The sequence below is a fragment of the Syngnathus typhle genome, linkage group LG3, assembly GCF_033458585.1.
Source record: "Syngnathus typhle isolate RoL2023-S1 ecotype Sweden linkage group LG3, RoL_Styp_1.0, whole genome shotgun sequence".
Lineage (NCBI taxonomy): Eukaryota > Metazoa > Chordata > Actinopteri > Syngnathiformes > Syngnathidae > Syngnathus > Syngnathus typhle.
The window spans coordinates 6,893,478-6,910,319 of NC_083740.1; the positions used below are offsets into that span (position 1 = coordinate 6,893,478).

The 16,842-nt window shown below is 40.1% G+C and overlaps 1 protein-coding gene across 3 annotated transcripts in view; it reads right to left on the reverse strand.

Moving 5' to 3' along the window:
* Window positions 1-16,842, reverse strand: part of doc2d (double C2-like domains, delta) — a 41,150-nt gene that overhangs the window by 20,094 nt on the left and 4,214 nt on the right. The window contains exon 1 of one of the 3 annotated variants that reach the window (XR_009713861.1): window positions 2,116-2,386. The exons of 1 other annotated variant lie outside the window; for it this stretch is intronic. The gene's annotated coding sequence lies outside the window, so the exon portion shown is untranslated. Of the gene's footprint in view, window positions 1-2,115; window positions 2,388-16,842 lie in introns of those variants that run through there. One more of the 3 variants, XM_061273888.1, reaches the window with a different exon arrangement.

Consider the following 16,842-nt stretch of genomic DNA (forward strand, 5'->3'; position numbering starts at 1 on the left):
TTCAAGGAGGTGTGCCCGTAGCCCGCACAGCCACATTCGGACTCTTTAAAGTCTCTGATGGGCCCTCACAATGACCATGAAGCCAAAGTCAAACATGTTACTTTTATTTTGAAAGTTATGCTTTTATTTTAGGTACACCTGAGGACGCTAGCCAAGTGGAGAATAAAAACTGTAATTTGTGTCTGGAGTATTACCAGTTTAGCAATGTTTTCAATATATTGAGCCACTTTTCTTACCCCTCTATCAACAATAAAAGCTAATATTAGCAACGATTTTATTTTACACAGATGGAAAGGGACCAAGAAAATTTGACCTGATAATACTGTCCACAAATCGATGGTTTCACACTATATAGTACTGTCTGTATTGGGTGTATAGAAAGTCATCACTGTATCATTATACTTCACAGTCAATAAAATTATACTTCATGTTTATCTGGATAATTGGGAGTCCTGATTAGAGTCTTGACCATGAAATTCATGTTATAATTTTCAAAGTGTAAAGATAGAATTTTAATGACCACCTATAATTTTGTCCTCAATGTCTATTTCATACTTTTAACGACAGACGATATCAAAAGTAGAAATTCATTGAGCCAAGCAAGCACGGCTCCAGGATTTTTTCTTTCCTGGGGCTAAAAGGACAGTTTGAATGATTTATAGGGGGGGGGTTGAGAAAATAATATATAAATATATTCTAGAATATCAAATGAATTCTGGAGTGGCTAAACTGGGGATTTTGACTGGGCTATAGCATCCTTCTGGAATCAATACTATATATTTTCTAAATTTTCTTAAAGTGTAGACATTCCAGTTTCTCATGCGGCCGCTTTGCAAAATGAATTGCTCTCCACTGTTTCACAGAGTTCTGCTATCTCTGTAAGCAGCTCATGATCTCTTCACTATGCAGGGATGTAAAAAGACAGAGTAACTTTCCTGAATGACATCTGCTATGTGGAAGAAGAGGTTTCTATATTAATAATCCCAAAACGCCCAAAGTGGAAGCCATATTTTTTTAAATCAGCACACTTTCCTGCATCTATAAATTGCATGCTTCTGTCATTTACCAATTTTGCATACTTGCCAAGCTTTACAAGATTAAATTTCTGTCCTAAATAGAGCAACAACTCACTGCATGCACTTGAATGGATGGAGGATGGTAAACAATTGAATCTAGTGTAGAATATATCATCAGTGCTAAAAAAAAACATTTCATAAATTCATCAACACTGAAAGAGACACTATTTTTTGCCCACGTTGAGATCTCAAGTATTGTGTTTAGCTTAGCCCGTAAATTGTCACCGAGGCTCCAATATGCAGAAATCTCTGTGACAGTCCATGGGCCAGAAAAAAGAACGCAACATATCCCAGTGGCTACAATTATTCCGTTTTGTTCGACGTTTATGAAAACCATTGACTGGTTTCACTTGCAAATGATTTGCAGCAATAATATTCATCAACCAACTTTGTCGAATGAGTCAGTTTGGCTTTCTGTGTTGCTTGCCTTAGTCTTTAAAATGGAAGGAATTTTGCTCCGACTCATTAAAATTGTGCTTCCATCCTCTCTCTAAGCCATCTTTTTTTAAGAGGAACATTTGGTGGGGGTGATGCTTAAGGTTCACTTGGTTAAAATTTGGCTCACTGACACAATTGCCCCTCTTTTTGGCTCAAAATCAAAACAATACATTTAACCCATGTGTGACCGATGTAGGCGTAGATGTTTTTTTCCCAGAGTGGGCAAACAATCCCTGTTAATCCAAACATCTTCAATGGATTGTTGCAAAGCCTTTTTGTCATAGTGCTACACAAAAGCCACAACTTAGTTATAAAGTGGCATTTTAAACAGCAGACTACTCAAACTAATTCAAACACACATGGAAGTCACCAAATTGAAATCCCACAAATTGAAATCCTCCAGCAATATGAAGAGCCCATGATCCAATATCATTACCTCAGTGATTTCATATTGCGTTTATGTAACGGCAGCCCCACATCACTGCTTGCAATGACATCAATAAGCACTTGGAAGCTTGGTGTGCCCACAAACTCATCCGCTCGGAGCATCAGACATACGCAGAGGCACATGCACGGACGCAGACAGCCACCAAATACATACCCAGGGCAGTCTTCATCTATGCCAGCACTCCATCTTAATTGCTCTCACGTCTGCCTCTCTCTCACACACACTAAGGAGCATGAAGACCAGCTTTGAGTCAATATAGCCCCCTCTCTCACTGGCTCCCCGTACATGGCTTACTCTCCTCTTCTGCTCCGTCCCTCCCTCTCCTCTATTCCTTGTTTGTGACGTATCCACTTAAAATCCTCATCAGTCGAATGCAGACTGTGCATCTCATACATTGGACACTCACTTTCGCAGCGCAGCAGGTGAGACAGGGAGAGAAAGGCAGAGAGGGAGAGAAAGAAGGAGAGAGAGAGAGAGAGAGAGAGAGAGAGAGAGGGGGGGGGGGGCGTAGTGACAAATAGACCAACAACCAAAGGTATGGATTGTGCGCGCACGGTGGTAATAAAAATACAGACGAATATATTGTGATTGTGGATGGACAGGTCCACAACACACATAAAGGCAAAGGATGAAATGAGAATTCACTCGCTGAAGGAACGGAAATTAAATTCAACGCGTTGACTGACTTGAACACAATAAATCGTGTGTGCGTGCGCGTGTGTAGCAGTAAGCGTCAGCCTTGGTAATAAAGTCAACCAAAGCCAACCATGCACTATACAGACAGGGCAGGATGAAACGCGGTGAAATGAAGGTTTAAGAGAGAGATGCCGAGACTTTTTAAAAACATGGGATTTTGGATTGATTGTTGGAGATTTTTTCAAAGCACATAACGCCCATAACATTGGGGCTGATGCAGTTGTAGAGCATCTGTCCTTTTCCATGTCTCCTTTTGGTTGGCTGTGTAGACCAGGGGCGTAGCCAGAATTTTTTTTTTTTGAGTGAGTGCGTGTCGCAAGTGTTCGTATGCGTCATTTTTTTTTTCTAATCATAACATCAACAGTCATGGTTTCATGGAATAAAATCCACACATATTTAGAACAATGCCCACCATTCTCACAATCTAGCAGGAACAAGTGCAAGAAAAATGTTTTGCTGCGCTTACTTTACTAGATAATGCCATGTTCTTTGCCATCACTTTGCTTTATTCCACTGTCTCATAATCCTCTTCTATTTCATGCACCAATTGGGTAGCTAACAGCCAATCACTGCAATTAAAGTTCCCCAAGGTGTTGGGTTGACAAGGGGGGTAGCCAGAGAATGACAATGGCCAGCACCAACTACGTAGCTCCGCCCCTGGTGCTCACCAAAATCAGACCAAGGAGTACCCAGTTATCCACAAATATCTCAGTTGGGACTGTTTTGCTTTACCCGACCCAATTAATGCCTTTCAGAATAGACAATTTTCATACAGCCCAGTTCTGAATCTCACTTATTGTGCAAACGTTGGGACCATTGGTGTGCATTCAGAAATGTACTGTCAAAACAAGAGTCATTGAATTTGAGGATCCAAAACTGCAATATTGACCAGTAAGTGAATTCTTCATTTTTACTCGGAAAGAATGAAGAAGCATTTCTCACATTGACCTTGCAGGACTTCTATGATTTCCCACTTTGGAAAGAATGTATAGATAACACAATCCTCTCAGGGTTTTTACCCTCTGCTGCCGAGCTAAAAATGAAAAGGTGAGCACTTCCTGAGCTCACTGCACTGGCAAAATGCTCGCAAGTGACCTGCTGACCAGTGAAAACTCATTTCTTTACATTGGGGGAAATAGCAAAAAGCATGTGCAATATCCTGAACAACCAATGTTCTTAATAAATTTAGAAGGGAAATCCAAACATTTAATCAGATTCAGAAGTTTTCAAACGAGTCCCGCTGTGTTTGTGCAAACTCCTGCAGTGATGCACACAAAATGTCTTCATCCCTAATTATTTTGGCATTAAGAAAAAGTAAAGCAATTCTTGATAGAGTTGTCATGTTACCAAGATTTATCATTTACACCTCCGCCCAATTTGATTATATGGAATAAGTTTAAAAAGAAAGTGTCAACAGGATTATGCAAAAAAAACAAAAAAACTGTTTCCTTATTCTGATTCTTGTTTAAATTTAATATGCATATGACTTAATCCTACAGGCTTCCTTTCATTCCTGTTGAGAACACCTTACTCAGACATTAAACTACTTTGTGGTGACAGTATTTTTAATAATTATGTGTTTGGGATGGAACACCAGACAAGTCAATTGATGTGGACCTGTCTGGATCAGTATGGTCAGATCCGCCTGGAGGAAGAAATCAATCAATCACGCCCACATAATAAAGGCTGAACAATCACCCGGAGCTATGTTGACCTCGTCTGCAAATTTTCCACAGTGACATTATCTTTAAAATGATCCGGTAATTAAATCAGAAGCGTTTGACGACGAACTGTAGGGTCATTCAGTGTGACTGTATAAAAATGATATAGTGAGTCTACTCTATTAAGAAATAACAGTAAAACCGCCTTAATGATAGTGAAACTGAAAACATGACCAAACCGAGAATGGCTTGCAAAATTAAAGCTCTCACACATCTCACGAGTATAATAATATATTATGATAATAGCGTAAACATCCGGATTCCGGAATGAAATGGAGGGAAAGCGAGGATACAATCAATTTGTGGAGAAGCATTCATGGCATCCCTCTGCATGGCTAGATAAACTCCTCCCATTACCAAGGCACAATGCAGCGAAGGTTTTTCCATTAAGACTCTGACCGCAGTCTCCCCAGCCTCTTTGCAAGCCATTAACTCAGAGATTAAGTAACCCCCCGTTTGCAGACTGCCTCACTTATGCAACTGGAATTTTTAGCATTTGGGTTTCCACTGGTTGGGAATTTGCATACATTTTGTGATAAAGATCGAAATCCTGCTTATTTACTCATGCTGGAAACACATTTCTCTGCAGCTTTTACAAAATGAAAGTATCTTCTGGAAGAGTGGCTCCAATTTTCTGTGGTACATGTACTTATTAGATTACAACTGTGAAGATCTTATATCTTAGCCGCTCTTCAGTGAGTGTCATTCGTGCTCCCGACCGAGGCCAGTAATGTAATTGGCGTTTCTGTTTAATGGCATGCTGGGCCGTAAAATTGCTTGTAAACAACGTCATGTTTTTTTGTCAGAGGTAAATAAATTGGATTGCCTTGGAAATGAGTGCAAATTTTTATACACACTCCAAGTTGTATTCACCAGGTTATTTTTTAGCGGCCTCTAGCAAATACACTATTAAAGGTTCAAAGTCACAGAAACAGCACAAGAGGTGAATTAACTTGTGAGTAGAGTGAGAGATGAAGAAGAAGCTTTATTAGAATTGGATATTATGAGTATGAAAAAAGCTCTTCTGACTTTGGGTCTATATTACTAAATAAGTCATTTTGGTACAGCTGAAAAAATGCTCACTTTATTTTTTATTTTTTTTAAGGGTTTTAAGCTCCAGTCGAGTAGGGTAATTTCTTTATGACATTGAGAGAAGAGGAAATAACAAGGTGAATGATGTTTTTTCGTTACTCATCATTTGTCCGGATTCAATCTTCACGATGATTATGCACAATCTACACGGTCAACAATGTAGGTCGTTGCCGTTATTTATAACAGTGGGGAAACTGATGTTGTATAGAGTGTGAAGGATTTCCCCAGCGACATTCAAGGAAGGAGCCAGACCAATTCTCTAACAGATGAATCTGTAACACTGTGATGCGTGACACATATTTTGCTCCCCCCCCCTCTAGACAAAGTGTCGACTTTGCATCAGCCAGACCGGGAAAGAAATTTCGCAGGAGGAAGAACATGGCTTGAAAATAGATTGTTTAATGATTATATTTGTAGCACAAATAGACCCTAAGATTGTCATTGTCAGTTTCATATTTTACAATGGCAATTTGGTCATGTATGGTCAAGGTCGCTGGCGTAGCTAGAGGGGGGGGGGGGGGGGGGGGGGGTTAGGGGACACCGCAGGGGCACTAATCCACATGCCCGCTGAAATAGGCTTGGACTCCCAGGTCCCAGGCCAGATGATTGCCGAAGTCGTATTTTACAATTTAATTTTTTCTACATGATACGTTTATCAGTGTTTTATTAAGATTTTTGAGGGTTTGGGTATTTTATTTTTGTTTTATTTTGTGAACAATCCTGAGATATCCTTGGCCACCTCATTCCCCCAACCGCTACCCCCCCTCCCAAAGAGAAAAATTCTAGATATGCCAGTGGTTGTTATGGTAAAGGCCTTATAGCAGGGGTGTCAAATTTGATTTCTCAAATCAGGCCACATCATACTTATGGTTTCCCTCTGAGGACTATGACCGTGAACCCACATGCAGTACGATTGCCTCATACTATCACACATTCACAACAAATGGATGTATAACTACAAAGTTGCTTTGAAACTAGTAAATAAATGTTTGTCCAATTGTATTATTTTTCAATTAATTTTGAAAGTCGGTCTGGTAACAAAAAATGCTTGCAATAATGTGTTTCCGCTAAAAGGAGGAGGCAAGTTGGTATTTTATTCTAGCAATGGTGTCATCTTAAAAAAAACTTGAAATTAACCTCATCCATATCAATGACAGTGGATGAACTGAATTTTATGAGTGAATGGATAAAACAGCAGTGGGACGCGAGCAAGTGCATTTTTAACAGGTGGCGAGTTGTTGAGGCTTCTGCAGGGTGGCAGTTGGTGTCACAGGTGCTGCTTGCGCTACACATCACTCAGCTTTAGAGAGCATCATTGGCCAAGCTGGCGGTGGAGTGCCAGTCTGTCAAGGTGCATTACTCTTTTCACCATGTGTCACATCCCCCAAATTTAGCCCAGCATGCCCCCTGGACTTACATGCAAAAAAAAAGGAAACAACTCCGCTCTCACACTGCCTCAACTCGTGCTTCCTTCCGTCATTGCTCTCCTGTACTAGCAAGCACCTCACCTTCCACTCTCCCTTTTTCCACATTTTATCAGTCTTTCGTCGTCTCTCATTCTCACGCTCTAATGCTGCCCTGACACAGACAGATCCCATTAACCCTACCTGTGATTTGTCCTTAACTCTGAAACAGGGGCAATGTGCAAAATTTGTTTCTTTTTTTTGGGCCTTATCCAAATTCAAATTCAATGTCACCGAACAATTTTTCCCCTTTTCTCCTGCTTTGTGACAGGCCCGGGTAACAATTCACGAATGAAGTAAATTACCCTTGTCAAATAAAATGACTGACTGACAGTGATATTCTCCAAGGGCACATAGCGGATATATTTGTATTTTTCTCGCTCTTGTTCTTGTTGGGCATTTTCTTGAAACCAGACGCTCTTGTTGCAATTCAGTGTTGCGATTAAAGAACCATGTCATAGATTTTGGAAAAGAAAGTGAAGAGTGTTAGTAGGCTTAATGGATTGGGGAAGGCTTTGCGTGCAAGCTAGCAGGCAAACATCATCTGCTCTGTCTACTTTCAAATGTGACACGTGTTTTTAATCATTTTGAAAAGTGAGTCTGTTTTAAACGTAAAGCAGCTTATAAATAACAATAGTCAATATTTACCATTCATACACTAAATCATTTTTTTATTTGATGCTCAGGCTCCAGGGTATCTGTTAGAGTTTCAAATCCAATTTCAACAAAAGCCATAGTGCTGATGCATCGTAAAACATTTGAAAATAGGCAACTCTCTTAAGGGGTTTAAAATAACACCTACACATTGATTTGCTTTAGGCTGGCTACAATTAATTACACACCTATTTTTCCTACCTCTTTTTCCATTTCCCTTTTTTTTCCTCACCCTGCAATGATAAATAATCTATCTTTAACTCGGTTTGCACCATCAGCATATTCCCAGTGTGGCCCAGAGGCAAGTCAGTGGAGAGGCCGGAAAGATGGAGCGAGAGAGCGAGAGAGAGAAGGGCAGATATGAGCCGACCATTGCAGATCAGGAGAGTAAAGGTGACTTGCAAGGTGGAAAACCGAGATCAAACAGAGAAGCATATGCGCAAAAAATGAAATGCTTGAGAACGAGATGGAGAGATATGTGTGAAAGCGAGATAAAGAGGTACAGAGATAAACTAACAATGCCTGAGAAATCGACAGGAGTGAGAATAGACTTGAATGTCAGAACTATCAGAATAGCAAGGAATCAAATCTTTGAACCGGTCGTAAAATGCCATCATCTTTTCATATTACCATCCCAGCAATCAAATAGCAACAAAAGCGTCAAATGAGTTATGAGTGGAGGATGTAAAGAGGCATCGAGTCAGCAGTGATCGCAGGAAAGTGTGCAGTCAGCGCCCCGTGGCACCATGTCATGCTGTGCTTAATGAGGTAACAGGCCAGGCAATTAGTTCCTGATATGACATTATCACTCACCAATAAGTGAACACATCATTAACTGCAAAATCCTTCCAAAAGCCTTTTTTTTATTTTTTATCTTGCCTTGTCTTCCATGTAAACAACATACAATGGGCCAGACACCCGAAAGGTTATGCTGTATAAATTAAGTGTGATGATTCATGCTCGGAGTGTGTCTGTCAAACACGTTTAATTGTTGCGCAGTTTAGTTTTCCCGTGCCCGGAGGAATGAATACAGTTTGGTGAATGTTTTCATAATCTGGCTAGAGAGTTTTACCTGTGTGCTCTTTATGCTTTTCCATTCACCTCTGCACTCCTCCCTGCTCAGCCACGCCCACTTCAGTATTTACACTGCTTACCTCTGCGCACAAGCGTTTCAAATCATCAATCAGCCGGTAATATTTAGGCTCCTCCTACTGACTCCCGCTTTATTCTTCTGCGCTTATGCAGGACTCTCCAGTATGCTTCTGTGGATAGATTTATAATTTCCAACTCTGTCTGCCTGTCGCTTTCCTGATAATCGCCTCAGCCTTCTTAACTTGAATATGAATTCTGCCTTGGCCCATCTTGCTTTCTCTTTGCTGGTCTCTGTTTAAAAAAAAAATAATGCTATAAATGTCCATACTGTGCCACACTGCCTCCAGCCAATCCTTTCCAACTATCAAAGCTGATTTTCCCTCCAAGTCAATAATTTCGAAGTAGAACCTCCAATGGGAGCTGACTGCTGCATGAAATGCGACACATTTGAGCTAGTTTGTATGGGGAAGATTGAACCATTTCCACTCTTGAAAAAAGTGCTAAATAAGAACTTGGTTTGTATGAACTAAGCAGATTTGGGCATGACTGCATTTTGATTGCACAGAGCAGTAGCTTAGAAAAGTCGCTCAAGAGAAGGAGGAAAGATTGTATAATGAGGGAAAAATAAAAAAAATCACAACAAATTCAATTGGCTAACTGTATTTGCACTGCGCTCACGTATTTTTTTTTTTTTTTTACCATTCCAACAAAGATTTGTGCTGCAGTGTCAAGTAGAGACATTGCCACACTGCGTAACAAAAGAACACTCAACCATTTGGATCACTTTTGTTCGAGGTATCTACACATAATTACCCTTGCTTCTAAATTCGGCATTGATGAAGTACAGCCGATATTATTGAGTGAAGCCTAACAATTTGGACCGTGTTCTAATAATGGACACTGTCTTCACAGTGACATCAGAGTGTTTGTTTGACAAGTTGGCATTCAATAAAGAGTGGAGAAATCAGTAGGTAATTGCCAATGGGAGAAAAAAAAGCCCCTAAGCCCTTTTCTGGCCTTAGCTGGGCTTGGTATGTATCAACATCAAGCATTGTTACATGGACTTCAGGCTTTAATGGCATCTACGTTTTGAAGCTGTTAGTTCATTAATCTTCTGAACCTTGGAAATTTCTCCACACTGTTTTGCTGCAGTGGCTTAACTCACCCTTATGGTCACCAATACATTACCTCAATCTGCTTGTTGACACCAAGTCAGTTACGATTAGCATCTCATAGGGCCAAGATTTGGAGGCTGCAATAGTAAGCCCAGTGCCTGTTTCATGCACTATTGTCCAATTTCACCATGACCTTGCATTGCAAAGGCCAGAAATATATATTTTTTTAAAGTCAACCTTTTCCACCCTGTTGATTCAAATAACTCCGGCGGTAAGTACAACTACTTGAGTTCTCGTACCAAGCACAGCACGAGGAAGTTAAATCCAAGAACATTGCATTTGGAAAGATGTTAGACACGCTGCATTGACGTCAATGTTTGCAACTAAATGGCTGGACATCATTTCAAAGATGTTACAGGGTCACAAATAGGGACAGTCTGTTTCTACAAACACTACACAAATGTACCAATCGACTAAATCATGAGGACATTCAAACCAAATTGAAAAAGAATATACTGTAAATACCTCTCAAGACACACTACCCCCCCTGGGTCCACTTAAATTATCACTGCCCTTTGTGTACAACAGGCCAGCAGCATCTCTAATCCAAGCATATTTATCAGGATAATCACCTTTAATATATAATCCACAGGTTAGCTAAGCCTTTGCATACACATCTTGTTTATCATCCCAGTCAAACAAGGAGGAAATAAATATATTCTCTTTGCTCCTGTTTAAGAAGGTAAGACTGCAAAGTTGCTGTATTCATGAATGATAGTTAAGTGTCATCTTGTTTTGCTTTGGGATGTTCAATAATTTAACGCAGCAGGAATTGACTATGGTTCATTTGTGAGTGTGTTCCAGAGCATGTTTTTTTCCCAACACACTAATGACATTGACAGATATCTCTCTGCTTAATTAAATGGTTTTTTTTTTCGTTCCTCGATTCAACATTGCCACACCTCGAAAGGGTTTTGTTTTGGTCTGGTGTTTCTTCCCTGTTGCTCTCGACAACATCACTTCATTCAAATCCGACTCCACCTCTCCATTTTAAAACCGATCTGAGGAAAATGTTCTGCTTGGACTTTAAATTACAAAGTCAAGAATGGATGTGTGATGGTGAGGAAAAGGTCGAATTACCCCCAACCCCCTTATCAGTGTCAATGCTGATGAAGACAATCTCATTTTAAAGCCTTGACACAAAATCAGTGGTGGTGAGTAAGCTGGGGTTGCTAAAAGGAAGCAGTAGAGAGATGTTCAAATCGGTGAAGGTAAAATGGAGTACCAGAACCAATCGCATTACTATCGGCTGCTTCTGTATTAGGCATTGGCTGTTTGCGTCCTTTGGGATAGATTGTTTCCAGACAGGAGGATAAAAAGAGATGTCAAGCCTTACCTCAACTGAACCCAATTCAGTCAATAAACATTCCCAATGAACTCGACTGATTTTGGGCTTTCTGCCTAGATAAGAAGGTGTTGTGATTATAGACAATTAGATTAATTAGGGGAAAATGAAACTATCCGAGGTTGAAGTTGTGTGTATGTATCTGAGCATTATTGCCATAGACACATTATCTGTGTCATAGAAATACAGTTAATTATGTTAGATCAACAATGAGATAATTCTCTCCAGTGGCTCTTGTGAAATATATTTAGACCATCTCCAATTAGATTCTAACCTCCAACACTCCACTCAGGGCCTTCAAGCAGCCTCTTCTATTTTTTTTTTTTAATCCCGAGGCCAATCCACAAGACTCCTGATTTCAATGTTTCAATTAGCGTGATTGGGATGTAAAATTGTGTGTGACCGCTCCATGATTGACAGCAATTGACCACTTAGAGAAGAGAGTTGCAGGTCACTCAACACTTTGTGTTGTGTTTGTTGAGTCGGAGTGTGTTTGTTTACCCTGATGGGATTTGCACTCAAGCGATGACAATGAGAGCAATTATTTGGAAAAACAACAAGAGATCACCACAACAAAAACTCCAAATATTATTTTACCCATATGTGTTGAGAAAAATGCATGTAAAGTTTGCTTTAGTTTATTGCAAAGTTGCAACTGTAAGAAACATAAACCCTGGACAAAAAACCTATTCTAAGGATACTAAGCAGTGTATGATTTTTTTTACGTGTTCTTGATATTTCATATTCAACTCTAGCTTTAACTAAAAATCCATTTACATTGTTTCGGTGTACCGATTGTTGTCGCCAACGAATGTTGAAGGTCACAAGTAACATTACAAGAGAGGATCTCCCGACTTTAATCGCAAGGACAGGAACATCCCCCCCCCCACTCCCCCTTTACAGTTTAACATGCTTGCAGCGTGCATGCTGATTACATGGAAGCGTGACAGACAGGCAATCACTACTCAGTCATGGCACGTTGTAACCCACTGGGAGTTGGCAATGCCGTTCGTTTGGCACATGAAGCGGTCGGGTGTAATTCAGAAGACTGGCTGATCTTCGTGTCTCTTCCCATTAGGGCTCACGCGTACGCAGCGGGCCGAGTGGTAGCCGCTGGAGCAGATCATTGCTATCTTGTCTTTGCGTTGGTTCTGTGGCACGTGGGCTGGTGGATTGAAGCGTTTATGCAAATAGCGCATCTACATACGGTCCTTCATCATCAGGCCATGGAATCACAGAGGTCCATGACACAACATTAATCTGCCCCACTAACAGTCAAGCATGACTGTCTACTCTACGCTTCTACAAGTCCGCCCACACTTTTTCAATCTTCGTCCCTCTCTTGCTTCCCTGTTTTCCCAATTGCATAGCATTTTCCATCGCAACCCATCTGTAAGCCCCATCCCAGTTCTTGAATCATTCAACTCGCCCCTATTCTTTTTTTCATTGCTTATATGTGATTGTATTGCATTGCACAACATTTCATTATGTAGCCTGTTACCTCAAGGTGTTTGAATTAAATCGGTATCTGGTTCTCTTGCTACTTTAGTATACTGTAACTCAAGTCTTGTACTCCACAGGAACAAAAAGGAAAGGGGTCACTTTAAGGAGACAAGTAAAACAACTTCAAAGTTGTCAGTTCCACTTAATTGTTAATATAATTTAAGCTTTGCTCAGTGGTTGCCTCAGAAAGTGCAATGCTTTCGCTCCGTAGGGGCTAAGCTATAGTACAATGCTTAAACTAAGGGAATAGTGTACAGAAAGAGGGAAGTTAGAAATGGTTGATGGGTAGATGCCGGTTTACGTTTGAGCACTACCAATGCACCCTTGAACACAACTTTGGATGCCACACTGTTAGTGCTCGGCAGTGGCTGCCGCCGACATCAATCCCTCCATCAGAGTAGAAGAAAAAGATGGATTTTTTCACTTTTTAAAATTGTTTTCATTCTTGCAGAATGTCTTCAAAAAGTGTAAAGGGAGGACCAGAAAGTCGACCATCAGCTGCAGCCAGGTTCGTAGATTTAAACACTATGGTTCCAAAATTAGGAATGATTTGATAACAAATTAGTATATTTGCCAAAAGCCAGTCATCGACTTGATTTTATTTATGATTTTAAATAATCGGGTTATTGTAAATGTTACTTTTGAAGGCTTAACCATGTTTTCTTTTTCCCCTCCAAGCATGTCCCCTCGAGGGGGGCGGGGTCCAGCAGCCGGCAGATCCCCAACCACTGGCAGATTTAAAAACAAGGCTCTTCAGCTCAGCCTCTCCAAGAAATTCTGGTCATTATCAATCTTTGTTTCTCGTCAACACTGATTAAAAGAAGGAGAGCATTAGAGTCACTGATTGGTGCATCGGCTGCAAAACAAGCCCTTAAAGAGCTAAATTAAAGGGCACTTCATCTGTTTCTCCAATGACTGATGTAATGAGCCACATCCAACTGATTGGACTGTTCATGTTTTTCAATTATTTCTCCAACTTCAAAGTGGTTTTGATGCAGCTGTAACTTTCTAAGAATTTTGTCCCCGAAAATGTGTGTTTAATTGAATTGCATTGGGAAGTTAAAAAAGCCTGTGGTATGAGACTGATAGTTGGTTGCGAAATGCACAAATTCACAGTTCAAAGTCTCCCGCGACTCAAAAAAAGAGCAACGCCAATGGTGAAGGGGAAAGTTGTCGACGCAGTAAACGGAGTCTCAGCAACAGCTCGGCGGTGGCTGCTGCCTACGTCGCCTACCTCAATAAACTTTTTGGACAGGTCAGTTTGACAAATTACCCTCATGTTTCATTTTCATAGACATCACACATGCATTCAAGCGTAAAAACAAGTGAGTCTTTTTCTGCTTCCGAAATGTCAAAAATTGTGCACCTCTTGTGCGCTGATTTGAAAGGTAATGACAGGAGCCAGTTCAATTGGCCCGGAAGATAGACAGCTGTGTTTACGCCCACTACAACGCAAACACCCATTTGTAACTGTGCAATTCTACAAAAACATCAATGGAAAACTCCACCCATGCGCATAATTAGACCCCACCTTGCACTGGGCACAAAAATAGAGCCCTTAAAGTTAACTAGAATGCAAGGCAAAGTGGAGTACAAAAAGAGGTATACATTTCCATTATTAATGTAACATTATAGTTACTTTTGTTTTACAGAGTAGAAGCATTTGTTGTGCAGAAACAATGACTATTGATTGAGAATTTAACCACTGGGTGATATCTGCAGCGAACCATGACAATACCAAAATGACTTGCTTGATTTGCAAGTCAGTAATTGCCTCTATAGAGCAGGTCAAATGACCATGAAAATTCAATATCATACCAGACTCTAATAATTCAAACAATGAGCAGAATAATAAAGACTGTTGGCTAAACCCTCTAGAAATAATTCTGCTAACCTGAACTGGCTAGCCCTCTGCCCTGCAATTCCACTTTAAAGTGGGAGGCGTGTTTAATTGCAGGGGAACAATAAGTCGGGGATGTTAATGGCACGTTGCATTGCCAAGGACAAAATGAATGTTGCTGTTTAACCCTATTTGACTCTTCTTCTAATAATAGACACAGAAATGTAGTAATAATAATAATAATAATAATAATAATAATAATAATAATAATAATAATAATAATAATAATAATAATAATAATAATAATAATAATAATAATAATACTAATAATAATAATAATAATAATAATGAGGTTTTGTGTGACTTGGTTTTCACAGATAATGTGTGGAGCTTTCAAATTTAAAGAATCGATCGTATTTTTTCAATGAAATGAATAGGAATCGTTTAGTCAGATAAACAGACCTCTGTTGAGGAGCATTATGAATTTGATTCAGCTTTGTTGTGTTTCCTGTTATTACCACCATGGTGATATCGTTTTCATCAAGGAACATTATGAGCCCCTGATGAGACCTCATTACAAAGCCAACAGTTTTCATTCCTTGTCATCACAGGGGAGGGATTTACTAAAGAGCACCATCTTCACCAAAGGGAGCCAGCCTGAATATTTGAATGATGTTTTTAACTGGGCTTCTCAATAACCAACAGGACACATTTGATTGCTTTTACTAGAGGGGAAAACAGCTCCAAGATAACCTTCAACTTAGGTCATTGCCATGCTGTCACCTCCAGAAAAATAGAATGGCCTGCATTGGGTCCCCGTGCACAATGTACTTTGTGGCAAAGAGGCTGAAGCGAGCAGAGCATTCACCCTGCAGTGATCCTAATCCCTGCCTCAGTATTAATTAGCCCCTTAGCTAAGTTTACTGTCAGCCCTCATTAGAGGAGGCTGGACAAGACAAATAGATAATGAAAGAGAGTTGATGCCTTGCATGCCTGACACTGCCAAAACAGAAAATACCGAAGACAGATATTGCATTTGGGAGAACTGTAGAGAACATGCGTTGCAGATGCACAGGTGTTTAAAAATCTCATCCAATTGTGTGTTAACGTCAACGTACTGCTCATATATTTGTATTCATGCTTGAAAAGCAGTAGCTGCTCAGACAGAATAAAATGACCTGTTAATGGGTTTAATGCAATGGGAGCCTGCATGGCCATCAAATCCTTTCTGGATGGAAGGCAAATCCAATTAATGTGTTAACCTTGCCATCTAAATATGCCCTTGTGGACTACAAGATCTTTGATAAGATAAACATGACCAAGGTTCCCCAGGTAGTAACAACTCTTTAATGTTGCCGTGTCGAAAATAATATTAAAAAATGAAGACGTTTGAGCGGTTTTAGCGTTTGAGGCAGACTTTTACAAGTGGAATCACTGCAGGCACAAGTGCGTGTTGGCATTGGATTTGTATTTTAACTCAGTTGGCAATGTTACGCAGAGAATAATTGTTTGCATGGCAGCCATGTGGCCCAGCTTCTAAGACACCACAGGGGTTGCTCCTTTTCCTGAGGCGGTGCAGCACTTTACAAAATCACCTTCTGTGATTAATGGAGGAAACTTGTATTGAGCCAAGCCATTTCGTTATCTCTGCCAACTTTGTTTATCATTTGTTTTTGTTGTGGCTTATTGGTTAGCTCATCTGTCTCACATTACAGAGGTTGGAGGATCAATTCTGGGCTCTTCTCTTCCAGTGTAGTTGTCACCATGCCTGCATGGTTTTCCTCATTCCAAAAACATGCATGATACTCAAGATGAAGTGTGAAGAGTTGTTTTTCTCATTTTGCCTGATCAGTTCAGGGTACCTCTGGTCCAAAAATCAAATGTGAATAACTCCTGCAAATCTGTGACTATAGTTGAGGACTACAATTGGTACAGAGAATTTTGTTCTTTTGGGATTATTTAAAAATAAAAAAAATAAAAACCTATTTCCACAAAACTGTTTGGAGGGTCGGTGACTATACGTATCCCAGATTTGGTTCCTCAGCAAAATATTCAGGCACATGCAATAGGCCTTGTTGGCAAGCAAATGATCACTGTTAAAATTTTCCAATTACCAAGAAGGGACTGCAAGTGTCAATTTAACAAGAATGGCAATAAAACTGCAAACGCTATAAACGTTGTGTTGTAGTTGTTACTTCTGACTTGATTATACGGCCTTCATTTCCATGTTAAAATGTTGTGCGGTTTCAAGAAAGAAAAAAAAAAACGATCAGAGGCTTTTATATGGTTCCTAAACTGG